The sequence below is a fragment of the Macrobrachium rosenbergii genome, chromosome 55, assembly GCF_040412425.1.
Source record: "Macrobrachium rosenbergii isolate ZJJX-2024 chromosome 55, ASM4041242v1, whole genome shotgun sequence".
Taxonomy (NCBI): domain Eukaryota; kingdom Metazoa; phylum Arthropoda; class Malacostraca; order Decapoda; family Palaemonidae; genus Macrobrachium; species Macrobrachium rosenbergii.
Window position 1 is genome coordinate 18,054,339 of NC_089795.1, and position 16,345 is coordinate 18,070,683.

The following is a 16,345-nucleotide window of genomic DNA, read 5'->3' on the forward strand; positions in this document are numbered from 1 at the left end:
AATCTCAAGTGAATTTCCAGATCATGTTCTATCTGAGCTTGAAAGCTTTGCATGCCTTCTCTGTGGTGGATCGTCTAGTATAGAGGCACTAACACATGAAGACATGAGAGGTTCGTCCAGCGATTCAGTATCAAGATGTCAAAAGCACTTGTCATAAGCTATGGTGGCGTGGACATGGCCCTCTTGCCCCCTTGCAAGAATTCATTGAAAATGCACATCAAAAGAGCGAATTATCAGACCCTTATTTGGAACCAGGCAGACACAGCGAACCCAAATTTACCTTCGCCAGAAATTCATGGGTTGAAAATTTCAGAAGGAAAGATAGATTTCAAAAGGTCAGAAGGTGAACTTTTCGAGCAGCACGAGAGGATACGCGATGATGATGATGATGATGACCCTGAATTATGGTTGTTAAGAAGCACTCACAAGTAATATTATATTTATGTTGCTACTTGAGTAATTCAATTGGACATTGGTAAAGAAGTCAAACCAAATATCCTGAATTGTTCAACACCAGTGCTGTAACTGAAAAACTAATTATGTCGTCATATGAGATCTGATAATGATAACTGTATATAATATCCAGAAGCTATTTAGGCTAGCTATGTACTTCATCTCCTAATTTTCCAGGTCTTGTTATATGTGATGATTGCTATTATGATAAAAATATCTTACATTTAATTACATTACATCATTATTTCAAAGGATTATTCACTGACTTTGTGTTAAAAAAATTTATGAGAAGTTCCTAAGTTCTTAAAGTTATTCATGGACTTAAACATATTGTATTATATGGTTTCACATGCATTTTTTATTAAGCAAATGGTAAGAGATTTAACTGAGTTCCTTATACTGATACACTGTAACTGGAAGGAGAATTACTTTTGTCTTAAATATAACGAATAAATCATATATCCTGTGTATTGAATCTAGCCCGGAAATAATTATTTGATTTTAATGCTTAGTTTTCCGAACCCTTTTAATTTCTTATTTAAAACACTGTCGCTGATTTCAACATGCAACTTTTCTTAAAATCAGAATTAAAAGAGTATGTTTTCTTGTGCAGGTATCTGAAAATCATGTGAGTTGCGGATTTTGTAATGTCAGAGATATTAATGCTTAAACTCCGCATGTATTTAACCTCTGGCAGTCAAAAGCAGCATAGTTCAGGTGGCAGACAAGCAGATTCTGCAATTATATAGCTTGGAGATTTTAAAAATCTATATCAGCAACAATCCCCGGGGGATGGGGTAGTTTCGGTACCTATAGCCCATGGACTATTAGGTTAGGGATACCATCTGAGAGATGATGGTGCTGATCGGGTTGCCGTTCTTGTGGGTTTTTTACTGCCCTGTTGCAGTAACCTGGCCCATCGTCACCCATTACCTTCGTGAATTTTATTAAGCCTTTTTGGCTGTTGGCCATAGTCACAAGCCTTGACATCTCCCCGGGGTCCTCGGTAGGGTCCTTCATTAAACGTTGGAACCTGGAAAGGTCCTGGAGGATCCTACCCATTTTTTTTTTCAAAATATTATGCTTATTTTATCACTACGTAAACTAATGATTTATTGCCTTTTCATATGATGATATCCGGATTAAGTTGTTGTTTGGCAGCTTCCTTCATCTCCTTGGTGACAATCTGGCGTCCCGACTGTCCAGTAAGTTCGCCGATGCAAGTAGATGTCAGTTCCAACTTACCATCATCAAAGAGTTGTAAGAGTTTTCTACCAGGGCCTCTGTTTCAGTTTTCTTTGCTCCTGGGTGCGGTTTCCTTGTGTACTGGCACTGCGGGCCCAAGTGTAGCAGAGACTTTCGGTGAGGGTGAGGTCAATATATATATATATATATATATATATATATATATATATATATATATATATATATATATATATATATATATATATATATATATATATATATATATATATATATATAGTGAAAGAGGTAGTTGAGTGTCATCTAAGAAAACGTTATAAAGGTTGCTAGGGAGAAAGTATGGCAGATATATGCAGGAAGTAAACAATTATTGTAGAAGAAATAAAATAGTTTACAAAAATATCGGCATGCTTTAGGCACAAGAGAGGCAGTTATAATGATGAAGGCCAGACTAAATATGCTGGAGCTTAAATGCAACCATAAAAGGAAAAATTAATTATGTGTTTTGAATTATGTAGCAAAGAAGAGGAAACAACAAAACATATATTTGATTGCAAAGTCTGTAAGGGTGAAGATTAAACTTTAAGGTGAGGGAACTAGAAAAAAACAAACTAAAAAGTAGCAAGATTCATATTATATATATATATATATATATATATATATATATATATATATATATATATATATATATATATATATATATATATATATATATATATATATATATATATATATATATATATATATGTATGTGTGTGTATGTATGTATGTACGTATGTATATGAGAAAAGGACATGCTTTCAATTAGATTATATCAAATGAGGATTTTGCATCTCCTGAAGTAGTGTGCCCTAAAGCGTTTGGGACTGTAGGAAGAGCATCGAGGGTCCTGAACACCTGGAAGACAGTGCTGAGTAGCAGAGTATTTGTAGAGTTTTTTGCTTTGTTTCACTGAATCCCGGAAATGGGGAGTGTAACTCTACGCTTACTAGATTTTTCATAATCTCTGACGTGAATCATGCAGTGAATGGGAGATGTAAAATATTAAAGGAATCTGAGACGATTAGAAACAGAACTGACCGTGGTTACTGAATCTGAGTGGTAGCATATAAAATGTTTTAAAAATAGTAAATGGAAGGAAATGAAACAGTTCAGATTAATGTATATAATTCATGTAAAATTTTTGGAGTAATACTTCAGAGCCTTTGATAAACCTACCCCAAGACTATTCCAAGACGATACTAAAATGCTCTTGTTTAGTGACTGTTACACCAGCGAAAACAATATTAGTGATGCTTACAGAATAGTTCCTGGTTCTTCTCTGCTCTTCCTACGACTGTGTTTGGGACATACTATAATTGTAAATGGAAGGCGCTGAAAACTGTAGAAAGTTCATCATAATCAGTTGCCTGCTACACAGACAGCATTGCTTGTTCATATTTTATCTCCACTAATTGGATTGCCTATACGTATTGCTACTTCCTTTGTTTTTAGTTTCCTATTAAAGATAGCTATTGTTCCGGCTTTGTCTGTCCGTCCGCACTTTTTCTGTCTGCCCTCAGTTCTTAAAAACTACTGAGGAGGCTTGAGGGCTGCAAATCGATCATCCACCCTCCAATCATCAAACATACCAAACTGCAGCCCTCTAGCCTCAGTAGCTTCATTTTATTTATGGTTAAAGTTAGCCATAAAAGTGCGCCTGGCAACGATACAGGACATGCCACCACAGGCCGTGGTTAAAGTTTCAAGGGGCGCGGCCCATACAGCATTATACCGAGACCACCGAAAGACAGATCTATTTTCGGTGGCATTGATTATATGCTGTACAGAAAACTCGATTGCGCCGTAGAAACTTCGGCGCATTTTACTCGTTTCCAATAACCCCAGCTCTGCACTACTCCATTTTTTCAGCACTCTACAACTGAAAAATGTTCCGTGGTGTCAACGGTCTTTGTAATCAACTCGTGTAACGTATCTTCATTTCTGCTTCTGTAATTTTCTTTTAGATCTATCATATCTAACCTTGACTTCATAACAATGACAGTTTGATACAGAAGATTCGTTGGAACATTATGAGTACATGATTAGAATGCTTGCATGGCAATGCAAGTAGTGGTGATTGTACATACATTAAGACAACAATGCTTAGGGAGAAACAGACGGAAATATTGTATGATTGAAATCGCGTTCCAGTAGAGAAAGAAAACGAGACGCTCCTTTTTGTCCTGTCCATTCCGATGATGACGATTGACGAACACACGAACACACACGTGTTTGGAAGAGACAGCGTCGGGGCTCTTACACCTCAACGTTGTGGTTCCTTTTTTCCCTATATGCGTTATTTCACCTAATATTACCCCATACAAAAATGGGAAAAAAGCACGTTAAAAGAAGAAGAAGAAGATTTAATTTTAATGTAATTCATGAGTTTCTGGTTTTTTAATATAATTTCTTATATACCACTTCTATCCTAATTTCAGATTATTTTTTATATTTCTGTAATGCTCTCTCCAGTGTATTCCTCATACTTTCCCTTGTTTAATCTTCCATCATCACTTTCTAATAGTAAATGGTGATACTTCATTTTGTAAAAGCTTGATACCGGAAACTATCCATGAATGTATTAAAATTTGCCTCCCCTTGGAAAATATGCTGCGGCGGCCCATGGTTCTTTTTCTGAGCCTCGTGCCTCTAGGTAAGTATACTCCTTAACTGTTTCAGTACTTGCGTTTCTAACCATTCCCCTCACTTTCCGATTTTCTTCTTATTTTTCCTTTCCTTTCACCAGTATTGCCGAACTCTGTGGATTAATACTAAAAGCAATTCTTTTCAATACATCTAAGCATTGTAAATGGTTGCCTCTGCCGCCTCATTCTTACTGCAGACTAGTTTTTGAGGCGCGGCTCTACAATTAATTCATTTCAGGGTTCGTTTCATGCAGAAAGTACCCTCGTGCTTGTCTGGACATCCTAAATTTCAGAAAAGTCATAGTCACGCAGAAGCCATATCAAGAAGGAAAACATGAATAAATAACTATTATTTTATTTTTCACAGACATATCTAAAGAAGAACCTGAGAATAGGAGGGAATTTATCAAAAACATATAGAAACACAGAGAGTCTAAACTTAAAAAAGGCACAATCGAAGGCAAATTAGAACAAGCGAGGGAGTCCTTCTAAAGATTATTCCTTCTTGTACTACTACTCAGCGGCTCAAGTCAACGTGTTGTATAGTGTTTCACGAAGCATTGTACACCTAACTGACCTGACACCGAACGTGAATAATTTTGTGGTATAGAGAAGGCTGAATATTCGGAGAGCAAAGTGTCCTCGGAGAATTACCGGTAAGTGCTTAAACCGGCCAGGCAGTTTGCAGAACGTTGGGACTACCTACCAACGGTGGCGTAACCCAGTCCATTTTCCCCGAGGTCTAGCCAATGTTACTTTTGCGGGGGTGAGATCCAGGTTAGGAAGGTAAAGTTTGGCTAGGCCAGGACATGGCATTGTGGGAAAGGTTAATACGGCATCTGTTCCCGTTCGCATTTTCCCGAAAAGTAACCGAGTAGGCTTACCTGGACCCTTCCCTGAAAGAAGCAGGACGCCATATCTTAAAAACTAACCATAGAATTTTGGTAGAACCATATAGTACCCCCGCGGCGGCGACTGCCTTCTAACTTCACTTTTTCTACAGTTTTTTGGTTGCTAATTATGAATTTACCTTTAATTTTTGGCGCTCGAGTGTAATTAACCCCTGAAGTCCATCCAACAAGGGGTTTCCATACGCGATCTTCACAAGACAGAGCACGGGTGCGTCTGTTTCGAATGGTTCAAATCCCATCCAGCAAGTGCAATAACTTCTTAACGTATGGGTACCTAACCCCTCCCCCCCCGGGCCAGTACTAAACACGGCAAAGGGACATTCCATTTGGCCGACAACAAACAGATGCACCGCCAGTATCAGAACCCCTAAAAGTGTAGAAAAAACCAGTTGAAAAGGTAAAAACAGGTGCAGAGCTAATACTTAGAATTACCAGAATTTTTAAAAAATAACCTCATTATGTTTCCCACACCCAAATTACTGTAGAGGTACTAATCTAACCTGTCCTAACCCAACCCAACCTAACCTAACCTAACCTAACTTAGGGGCATGGCGAAAAAGCCTGGGGAGGTGCAATAGGCCTAGCGTACTATTTTTAATTAGCAACACCAGTGCATCTGATATCCAACCCCTTCTCTTAGACACTCCTGATTGGCCATTGATCAGCCAGTCACAGGGCTGGAACTCGTCAGTCTCTTCCAGCCGACACCAAGTAAATGTCTACGCTGCGACCTCTCCTCATGAAATATGTCTTTCAAAAGTTATAACTTTCATTACACCTCAGTTTTACCCGAAGAAAAGTAGCGTTTCCCAATTTCATCACTAAACATTGCCAAGCCAATGATTTAAGGATTATAATGATATATGAATTGGGTAGTTTACAGTTTCAGTTGCCAGGCCGCATAACACCTGCCCGCGCTACAATAACTCCGCCAACGTGAGTACCGCGACCCAGTGACCCCACGCTTTCTGGGGGGGTCCAGGGTGGATGAAGCCCCCCCCGGCCTGGTTAGGGCACGCCGCCCTATGTTAGGTTAGGTTGGTTACATCTGGTTAGGTCAGGACCTGGCACTACAGGAAAAGTTTGTCTTGGTGACAGCTGGAAGAGACTGGTGAATTTCCAGCCCTGTGACTGGCTGATCAATGGCCAATCAGGAGTGTTGTAAGAGAAGGGGTTGGATATCAGATGCCTGGGTACTGTGAATTGATAATAGCATACATCTCAGCAAATTGCTTCCCGTTCTACACTCACCTCCTTAATCCTTCTGAAGTTATGCTAAGCACCCCTGTTCAGTACACACTTGGTGTTTTTGTACATTATGATATTTTGGGGCCAGTGAATGACTTCAGGACGGCGACTTTCCCACCAAAAAAAAAGTAATTACGAAACATAACAAAAACGGCATAATATGGTTTTGATTTTGGGAAAGGGGTAGTTTGTCTATCCTCGGGACACACCTATAACTCATTAACAATGACTCCAAATGAAAAGTTGCATAGAGTAAAAGTTGTTCAGCGTGCCAAAATCTACCAAAAAGTAAGTTACCCAGCCAGTTTGTGTAAATTTGCTGATAGACAATTTTTTCAGTGGAACGTAACTTTTTCCAAGTACCCAGTTGAAGTGAAAGGTGCCATGCAGCACCGCTCTCCCATAGTTCTTTAGATGTCTGTAGTGCAGCGCTCCTCCCACCCTGTAGTTCCTAATAAGGCTGCCGCTGTACGTTGCCCCCACCTGATTGCGGGAAATTTAATTCCATCCAATCGTATGCCCTGTTGACCCAGGTCATTCCCTCGGGCCATGGATTAAATACATCTAACCAATCAGAATGTCTAATTGACATCATTCATAGACCTACACCCTGACTTAGTCACCCTTTCTTTTCATCTTTGATCCCCCAGACTTAGTGTCACAATAAAATTGTGTTCCCAAACATTGTCCCCACTGACAAATTTAACGCCTGAGCGATATTTAGAATCTGTTCCGTGCCCATATTGTGCGTTTCTGGATTTAATAAAACGTGTCTTACCACTCAAAAACAGCCCGACACCCCCACTGTGGTATACTTTCCTGGCCAAAAACAATAGGACCCTGACCCAGTACATCCGATTCATGTGAACTCCCGATCGCTGCAAAAAAGCTGAGACTGGTACCCTCATGGTCGGACAGCAGCGATATTGAGTAAAGTAAGCAGTGCACTTCTCTTTCTTTGCGGTTAACATTGCCTAATGAATCATGATGATTTGAACCTACTACCGTTAAGGGGTAGCCTAGGCCGTTCCACTCATTCGAGTTATTACTGGGTTACAATGGCGGGGGTCCAGGGGGGCAAAGCCCTGGCCAGGTCAGGGCACACCACCCTAAGTAAGGTTAGTTTGGGTTGTGTTTGTTTGGGTCAGGACACAACATTCTAGATTAGGTTGGGTTTGGTGTGTGTGGTTAGGTCATAGCCAGTGCTGAAGCATGTGTCCAAACAGATCTTTAGTCCCCATGATCGGAACAACACAGCACACATGATGTAGCTATATGTATGTAGTGTTCTGACACGATATACAAACCATCGGTCCTTTACATTAGGAGTTACGGCGAAGCTGGACATGGCAGGCAAACTCTTGAACAAGGTGGTTAGGCAGTAACTGCCCGGATGTAAACATTCCAGTTTGCTTTCGGCCGTCTTGCATTGCAGACGTGTTTTCGGATCTCTTTGCCTTACTGTTGTTAAGCTCTTTATTGTCCCGGTGTATGTATTACGTGTGTTTGATATTTGTTAATACCAACCCACGATTTGTGATAGCTTTGCATAAGCCGTTGTTCCCCTGCGTCTGTGTCTTGGGTTTGATGGCCAAGGGCATATTTAGAGGGGCGTAACCGAGTGGTAATGCTTCTCTTCCAGTAGCCCTTTATTTAGATACTGAAGGCGTTCCCCTGTACGTTCGGAGATATTAGATTGGGACTTAATATCTTTGCCCCCGTACATTGATTGGGACGTGAAGAGTTCGCTCCCCTTCTTGGGCTCCCGCCCTCCATGTACAAGGGCATGGCTACTTCCTTTCTGCTTGTGCTGAGTGTTGTTTTCGCCACCTGCACAATGGAGAGTTGCCCGGAGGTGAGGGAGGTTGCTGGCGTCATCAGTAAGTTTTGCTTCTATGGCCCCCTAGGTGGCCTCCCCTCCTTCCTTCTCTCTCCTTCTAGGTTCTTCCTTATCTCTCCTTCAGTAGAGATCTCTCTCCTTCGCCCTCTTCGCTCGCTCATCAGGCGAAGACCGCGAGGGGGCACGGGTGGTCGGGCAACCTCTTCTAAGGGGCCTCCTCTTGCTGTGTAAGGCAATCCCCCTCATAGCGAGAGGAGCCTCCCTCTACTAATCATATTTGCTTTTTCTTTCAGGTTGACAGTGAGCATCGCAGACACAGCAGTATAGCAGTATTTGGCTGCATAACGTAGTTGGGATATCTTTGCTTGGAGGAGTCCCGATGTTCATATAGTGTTACTTCAGGATCGACCACAGCACCTGCCGATGTGGATCGATCGCTGTCATTGCTGGCCTTCATGTATGCTGTGGCACTGCCTCTGGCATATCTGTGGTCCATCTGCTCACGCTGTTTCCTGTGTTTTGCTCCTGTGGACTCGACAACAGTCTCTGTGAGGCTCTTCCTGGTCTCCTCCTGTAGCCGTCCTGATCGTTCCTGTCGCTGCTGGTGACATTCATGTGCTGTTCCTGGCCCTTGCTGTAGCTCCTGCCTTCCGAACCGCTTCTGTAGCTCCTGCATCAGCTGTCCTGATTGTGCCTGCTGCTTCTCCTGGTGGTCATGTCTTGGGCTGCTTCTATTGTGATCCTGCCTAGCTACCCTGGAGGTTATGATGTTTTGTGTCCACCATCCTGTAGAAGATGTGGGAGTTAAGGTGAAGGAAGTTACCCTGTGGACGTAGCCACCGTCTTCTTCAACTTATCTTCGATTTCGTCTTCTGCTGCCTCTTCTCTTCCTCTCCTGAGGTTTGAGGGGGTCCTGGGAACCGGATAGAGCTCCGTTGGCTGAAGGAGAGAAAGGCTGCTTCTTTCCCCTTGATGCCCTTGGACGTCTAGGGACTGCCTCCTTCCGGGGAGGCAGTGGGTCTCTTGTTGGCTCTTCCCGACCTTCAGGTTAGGGAACCGATTGGCATAGCCCTGGGTTTTGTGTTTCAGTAGCCGCAGGCGCGCAGACCTCGGTTTGCGCTCCCGTTCCCAGCCTAGAAGTTCTGCCTCTAAGATGGGAGCTGCTTCAGGCGCTCGTTTGCAAGCCGCTCTGAGTATCCCGATCTGGTCTGGAGAGTACTCTCCCTGGCCCAGTTCGGGAGCAGTGCAAGAGAAAGGGCCGAGGCACTCAGGTGTCTCGGCTTTCCTGCCAGCACTACAAGCGCTCCCCGAGTGCTTACCAGTGCTCGGTTGGGTTCCCAGCCTGGTGTCTGAATCCTGTTGGTTCGAACACCAGAAGAAGCAGGGAAGAGATTCCCTTTGGGAGTCCTACAGGACTTCTAAGGGTCTGACCCCCTTCTGGGAGACAAGTTTCTCTTATTGGTGCCTCCCACCCTTTGGTGGGAACCGATTCGCATTCTCCTCTGGGGTCTCGCATTTCGGGGGCCGTCAGAGCGCAGCCTCGAGAGGCTGAGTCCTCAAGAGACTGCGCCATCGTTGCCAGTCTTAGAAGTCTGCGTTAAGACTGGTTCTGTGCCTGGCTTTTTTCGATTTCATAGGAAACAGAAAACAGCAGCTCCTGATTTTTGGGAGTCTCGTAGGTTGCTCGAATTCTATGAATCACAAGCGCTCTCCTGGTGAGAGGCACAGGACAAGAGAAAGTGCCGAGATACCAGGCGTCTCGATACTGCCCGCCAGCTGCTTTGGTTGCTTGCCCGGGTTTCATCCTCGTGTCTTGAACCTTAGGGTTCGAGCGTGCAAGATAGCAGATACAGAATTCCTGTTTAAACCTTCTTCTCAAGGGGCCTCGACCTCAAAGGAGTTTAGAGTTTGGGAATTATGCGCTAGTTCACGACAGACGAGTTTCGCCCTGTCCAATTCCGAGTGCATTTGCGCAATCAGCTCAGCTCGGCTTGCTCGCCCTGCCCAGCCCCTGGTCATGTTCACGTGACTGACTCTGCTCGCCCTGCATGCCTCCCAGTCTACTGCTTACCACCCCTGGATCGCATTCACGTGATCGGCTTGGTTTGGTGCGGCTCAGCTCAGCTCGGCTCGGCCCGCTCGGTTTTTCCGAACCCGGTTCTCGACATTGTTCGAGTGAACTTTCTGCTCTTCGCAGGAAGGCGCTTTGCCACGGCACAAGCGCTCTTCTTCCCCCTTGTGGCAGTAATCTCCTTTGGTTGATTATCGCTCACGGTCTGCCTCTCCTGCTGGTCTTACTGGCAGGACGGGTAAGGTTACTCTTTCTCTTCACCTGTTCTCTTTTCCTCTCGGTTGTTCCGAGAGGCGCGAGACGGACAGAGAGAGCGCCAACAAATTTGTCTTTTTTGGAGTTCGGCTGCCTGGTGTACTTTTTCTGTTGGCTCCCCGATTGTCTCGTAGTACAACCAGGTAGCCGAGGAAGGTTTCTTGGGATCTGTCAAGGTCTCCCTCCAAGGAGAGAGGTACAAGAGTTTCACGCTTCGGAAGCAGCAAGGGTCTTCCCCTTCAAGTTGCGATTGCCCTCGTTTCTTGGAGAACTTTGCACCAACTCGTCAGCGCGAGGATCCCCGGGACAGGACCGCGGCTCCCCCAGTGAATAATCTTCATCACTCGCAACCCTTGCAGTTCCCAAGGGGCTGAGAGTTTCAGGGGCCACGCGGTCCTTGCTTGTGAGAGCGTTCTCCACCAGATGAATACTTTTGTTTGGACAGGGGGTTCATTCAGATCAAGACACCAAGCTCCTTCCCTGCCTTGACAGAGTACGAATTCTTCTTGCCTCAGAGGATCTTGCCGACTGCAGGTTGTTCTGACTCTACTTCACCTGGACTGGGTTCTCTCTCTACTTCTCCTTACCATGAAGGTTTTCTTTTTCGCAACGAGGGGCGGCAATCTTGGAGGACACCTGCTGGTTTCCTCCAGGCAGTCTCCTGATGGATCCACGATCCTCCACTTTTAGGCTCTCTTTCCTCAGATATGACCAACCCTGGAAAGAACTCTGCCTGTCCCGGGGGGGTGGGTCTTCCTATACCAGATGGCATTCTGTGGGCAATTCTGTGACTAAGAAGGACTTTGTCCCAATTCGGATCTCCGGTTTTGTAAGTCCCGAGTTGGCTTGACCCTTAGGAATGAGCCTTTACTTGGTTTTGCCTTTCTCTTTCAGAGATTTGCCGGATACCACAGTAATCAAGGTTCGTACCAGGGCACTGCCTTGTCCTTTGGACAATGGCCAAGACCTTTGGGTTTTAGTCATCTCAGCTCAACCTTAGGTTCAAGCCAGCCCCCCCTCAACTCCTAAGAAGTCTTAGGCTTCGGAAGAAGATCACGGAACACATAGCCCTCTTCTTCCTTTCTGGGAAAGTGCGCATGACTGTCTCTTTCCACCCTCTTTTTCATAAGGGAGGAGAGCAGAAGGGAAGAGAGAAAGAAGTATCAACCGGGCACAAGTTCTACTGCAGAGGCCTGGATGAAATGATACTTGTCAAGTCTGGAGCTGGCAGCGACATTGCTGAGACCTGGGAATGGGTTCCTTCAGGAGAAGTATCTATTTCCCTAGGGTCTTGGCAGCTCTTTTCATCAAACTTCTATCCCACTTCCTCTCCCGTGCTCCTGATTTGGGAAATACCAGCCCGGCTAGAGTTAATCGTCTTGGTATCCTGTTATCTTGCAGAAGCTTCCCCATGGCGGAGAATGAAGGAGGTCTGCTTTCATTCCTCCATCCTTCTTTCCTCTTCAGAGAATGAGGAAAGACTGAGGCTAATGTTTGATTGAAGGAACCTTCGAATATGCTTGCATATTCGCCTCACATTGTGTGTCTACTTCTGGATTCATCGATCAAGGAATGGGCGCACACCTCTAAGACTTTGTCTTGAAGGTGTGTGCTCGAGACAGTTAGTACCTTCTCATCAACATCCTGAACTCAAGGCAGTCTTTTGGCCTTCCGAGAATTCAGGATGAGTTTTGCGACACTCAGTGGTTTCGTTGAACAACAAGACCACAGTAGTGGCGTATGTCGACAAACAAGAAGGAGTCGTTTTTTCCTCCTGTTTCACCTGTCGACACTTGCAGGTACTTGAGTGTTCTATAGGGCACTCAATGGCTCAATTAGCCAGATACATTCCTGGTGGGGATATATTGGAAGGCAAGATCGGCCTCGGGTGTGAGTGATCGTAACGGAACGTGCTCTTCACTCTTTTCCTCACGAAGATTCACGAAGAGACTGCTCAACTGAGAGACCCCCACCGTCTTTCTGTTGCCTCCCTGCACAACAAAGTCTGTAGTTTTCCCGCTCCTTTGTACCAGACCCAGGGCTCGCTACGGTGAGGCATGCTGTCTTTTGGGAAAAATCAATGTCTATGTTTTTCATTCCATGTTTGTCTGTTTCGTTAGGGGTTCACAAGCATTGCTCACCCCGAGTTACAGACAGATGCTGGTAGACTTCGCCTTTTGCCCGACCTGTTAGCTTTGCTTCCGAGACATTGAGAAGAGTTCTGCTTTACCCAACCTCCTGTAGCAGCTGCATCTTTGTGTGGTCAGGACTAGGAGACCTTCCAGCTTTCCTTGCAAGAATAGGCTTTCTTGCCGAGTGGCAACGGATATAGCTGGATATCTCTTGAAGTCCTCTGCAACGCTGTCCCAGGGACTGGACCTGTCTTTGCTGGTTGGTGTCGTTGACAGAACTATTTCTTGGGTCAGAGTCATTCTTCAAGTCTGGACTTCCTCGTCTTCTCAGCCGAGGGTTATTTCTCCCCCTTTCATTTGTAAAGAACGTAGGCCCTTGCGACGTAATCTATCTGAAGTAGCCTTTTTCTCGTCAGTCAAGATTTAGCCATGGATGGGAAGCTTCTTCAGTCTTGCTGTCCCAGGGAACTGTTCTCTGGGTGGCATGTGAGTCTCGTTTAGGGTTCCTGTCCCATGCTCTGCACGCACCCTTACGAGCGTTGTCAGACAGAGATGTGCCCTCTTATGACCATCTCTCATGTTGTTCCGACCTTGGCGTCGAAGATGGAGGAACAGGTGAAGGGGGTCAATACCTCGACTCCTTCTTGGATGTCGTAAGTGGACTCTGAATCCATCGGCATCTATTGTCGGGTTCGAGTCCTTCTTGTCCCCCTCCTCCTTGGACTTTGTATTGATGATCCAGATCAACCACTACCATGTCCTATTTGGGAGCTGTGGTACTACTTACTGAAAGGCTCGACATACCTAACCTGGATGTCTTCGACGTTTTCTCTAGTACCCTCTTTCCCTGGGAAGAAGTGTCTAAGGACACCATCTTTCTCCTGGCTTCGTGAAGCAATCGAAGGAGGTACTCTGCAGTACTTTCCACTTGAGAGCTCACGAAGTCGATAGCTTGGTCCATCCCTCGCATTCCGGAAGTTTCTGTTGGTCTGGAAGCAAGATGTGGTCTCATAGACCACACTCTTGTCATCTTCCTGTGGTCTTGCCCACAGGCCCTTGGAACCTTTTTTCCTTGGTCCTGTGGTGGATGCTCAACAAGTTGTGTTTTCGTACTCGGCTCCTTCAAGAGGACTAGTAGCATTTCGCTTAAGGTGTTGGTTCTGGAAGTGAGAAGAATACCGAGAGTGACTGGCCTCTCCTCCTCCTCCTTCCTCATCCTCCTACTTCTCCTCCTTAGGGAGGAGAATAGGACTTGAACCGATGCTTGCTGGATCTGGTGTCTGATGCTGTAAGACTACACATCAAGCACCCGTTCTAATTTCCTTCTAGAATCATAGAAGCAATTCTGCTCCTTCCTCTAGCAAGGGGAGGAAGGAGAGACTGGCAATAAGGGAATCCCTATCTTGGGTTTTCCTTACTGCCTCCGACTCTAAGGTTCTTCCCAGCCTATTTTGTATGAGTTACATTTCCTCACTCATGCGAAAAGGTCCAGTATCTGAGAACATTTGTCTTGCAGTTCCTACACTCCAATCAATATGTCAGAGACACGGTACTCCTCCTCTCTCTTTCGACCAGGAGGAGTACCCCAGGTGTGCAGAACTCCAGTCGGTTCAAGAGACTCACTCAGATTCCTCCCTCCAACCAGTGAGTCTTCCTAATGTAAAGGACTGATGGTTTGTATATCGTGTCAGAACAAATCACAGTTTTTAAAAGTAAATTGTATTTTTCCTAACTATACAAACCTGAGGTCCTTTACATTTTATGCCCGCCTCATGCCACCCCTCAATCTGAACCTGGACCAAAAGGCAAACTGGAATTTTTATATACAACATTTACCAAGTAATTACATAGCTATAGTTTCTACTTTAAATGGCAGCTTAAGAATTGAAAATTCGTGGTAGCGCTGATTTGCTTTGGTGCAGGTAAGTGCCCCCCCCCCTTCCCCCCCAGTTTCGGGGGAGAATAGGTACAACATAGTTAAAGAGCTCGGTTCATTTCTGCTGTTGATGACCTGGTCAGCAGCTGTGTTTTGTTAATTCAGGAGTAGTTTCACTGGATGGTTTGGTTGTCTATCGAAGGATTTGGTGAAGTATTCTTTCATTTGGCAGCCTCCAAGCTATAGTTTCATAGCTTAGCTTAGCCTTTTTTCAATTTTTTGGACTATTATGTCAGAATGAATGTGACCAGTAACTGGCATTGCAGCAATGGCTGTAATACTAGGTTGACTTCATTTAAATATGACGAACGTTGTGTTTGTTTTCACTCCTGTGGACAAGTATGTTCCCACGACTTGACTTGCGAGGAATGTAAGGATTGGGCCATAAGTAAATGGAAGGTGTTGACCAATCATTTGGATAAATTAGAAAAGCTAGGCTTAGGAAATTGGCTGCTAGAGCTGAGGCTAGAGCTTCTGTGTCCTCTACCCCTAAACCAGCTTTTTCTACACCTTTGACTTCTCATTCCCTGATTCCTACTTCTCTCGCTCTCCCTACAATTCCGTTACCTGGCTCCCTTCTCTCTGAACCCAGTGCCATTGCCAGTCTTGAAGCTCGGATGGATAAGAAATTCGACTGTCGGTGCAAATGCTAGTGCCTGCACCTGGTTAGTGTTGGGGAGGGGGTGGCTACTCGTCCCACCTATGCTCCTAGACAGAGGTCCCTGCCAAACTCCCTGTACCTGGGAGGAGGCAAACCGTAAGTCCAAGGGAGGTCAGTGGGGTTTGCCCACGAGTAGTTGCTTCCTCAGTCGAGCCTGTTACTGGTCCCAGGTATCGACAGACAACCACTGGAAAGGAGTCTTATGGATTTCTTAAATTCGGTCACTGTCAGACTCCCCTGCACCTGGGAGGAGGTAAACTGTAAGTCCAAGGGAGGTCGCTGGGGTTTGCACACGAATAGTTGCTTCCTCACCCAAACTTGTTGCTATTTCCCAGGTTTTGGCAACCAAACACTGGAAAGGTGTCCAATTGGCTCATAAGTGTGCTTTGGGATCTCCCTCTCCCATTGGATCCAAGCTCCCAGAGGCTCATAAGCCTGCTACAGGTTCAGTTCGCGCTGTAGCTCCAGACATCCTGTTGGCTTCCAGCTCTCCAGCATTGGGATACGAATCTGAGACTCCAGATTCAGATATTCCTATTGCTGCAGGTCAACCTGTTTTGGCGCCTTCTGTGTCACAGACCCCAAGGCCATATCTTCTGCACCTGTCGCTGATTGTGCGAAGTCGGCAAGTTCATCAGCACCCCAAGACTCTTCTTTGCTTCCCATTCACCAGTGTTTGGACAGCATTCTGGAACTGTTGAAGAACCCTCGTCTTTGAAACCAGAAGAACCACAGCAAGATTTGGCACTTTCTGCTGTATCTTCAGCAGGGAGGAACCTGAACCAGAACAGCCTTCGTCAGCTTGCGCCTCATTATTGAATTATTTCCTGTTCTGCTTCCTGACATATTTCTCCACCACGGCCCCTTCTTCCCCGGGATCAGCGTCCTTGTTATGTCAATCCTCGAGTACCACTAGACTCCCATAGATGGCTCTCTCTGTTTCGTCCA

The 16,345-nt window shown here is 45.1% G+C and overlaps 1 protein-coding gene across 3 annotated transcripts in view; it reads left to right on the plus strand.

The window, feature by feature from the left end:
• Positions 1 to 4,784: 4,784 nt before the first annotated feature.
• LOC136835492 (ATP-dependent RNA helicase DDX54) overlaps positions 4,785 to 16,345 on the plus strand; it is a 241,468-nt gene continuing 229,907 nt past the window's right edge. Inside the window, exon 1 of one of the 3 annotated variants that reach the window (XM_067099067.1) lies at positions 4,785 to 4,999. The gene's annotated coding sequence lies outside the window, so the exon portion shown is untranslated. Of the gene's footprint in view, positions 5,130 to 5,630; positions 5,652 to 16,345 lie in introns of those variants that run through there. The other 2 variants (XM_067099068.1, XM_067099069.1) reach the window with 2 other exon arrangements.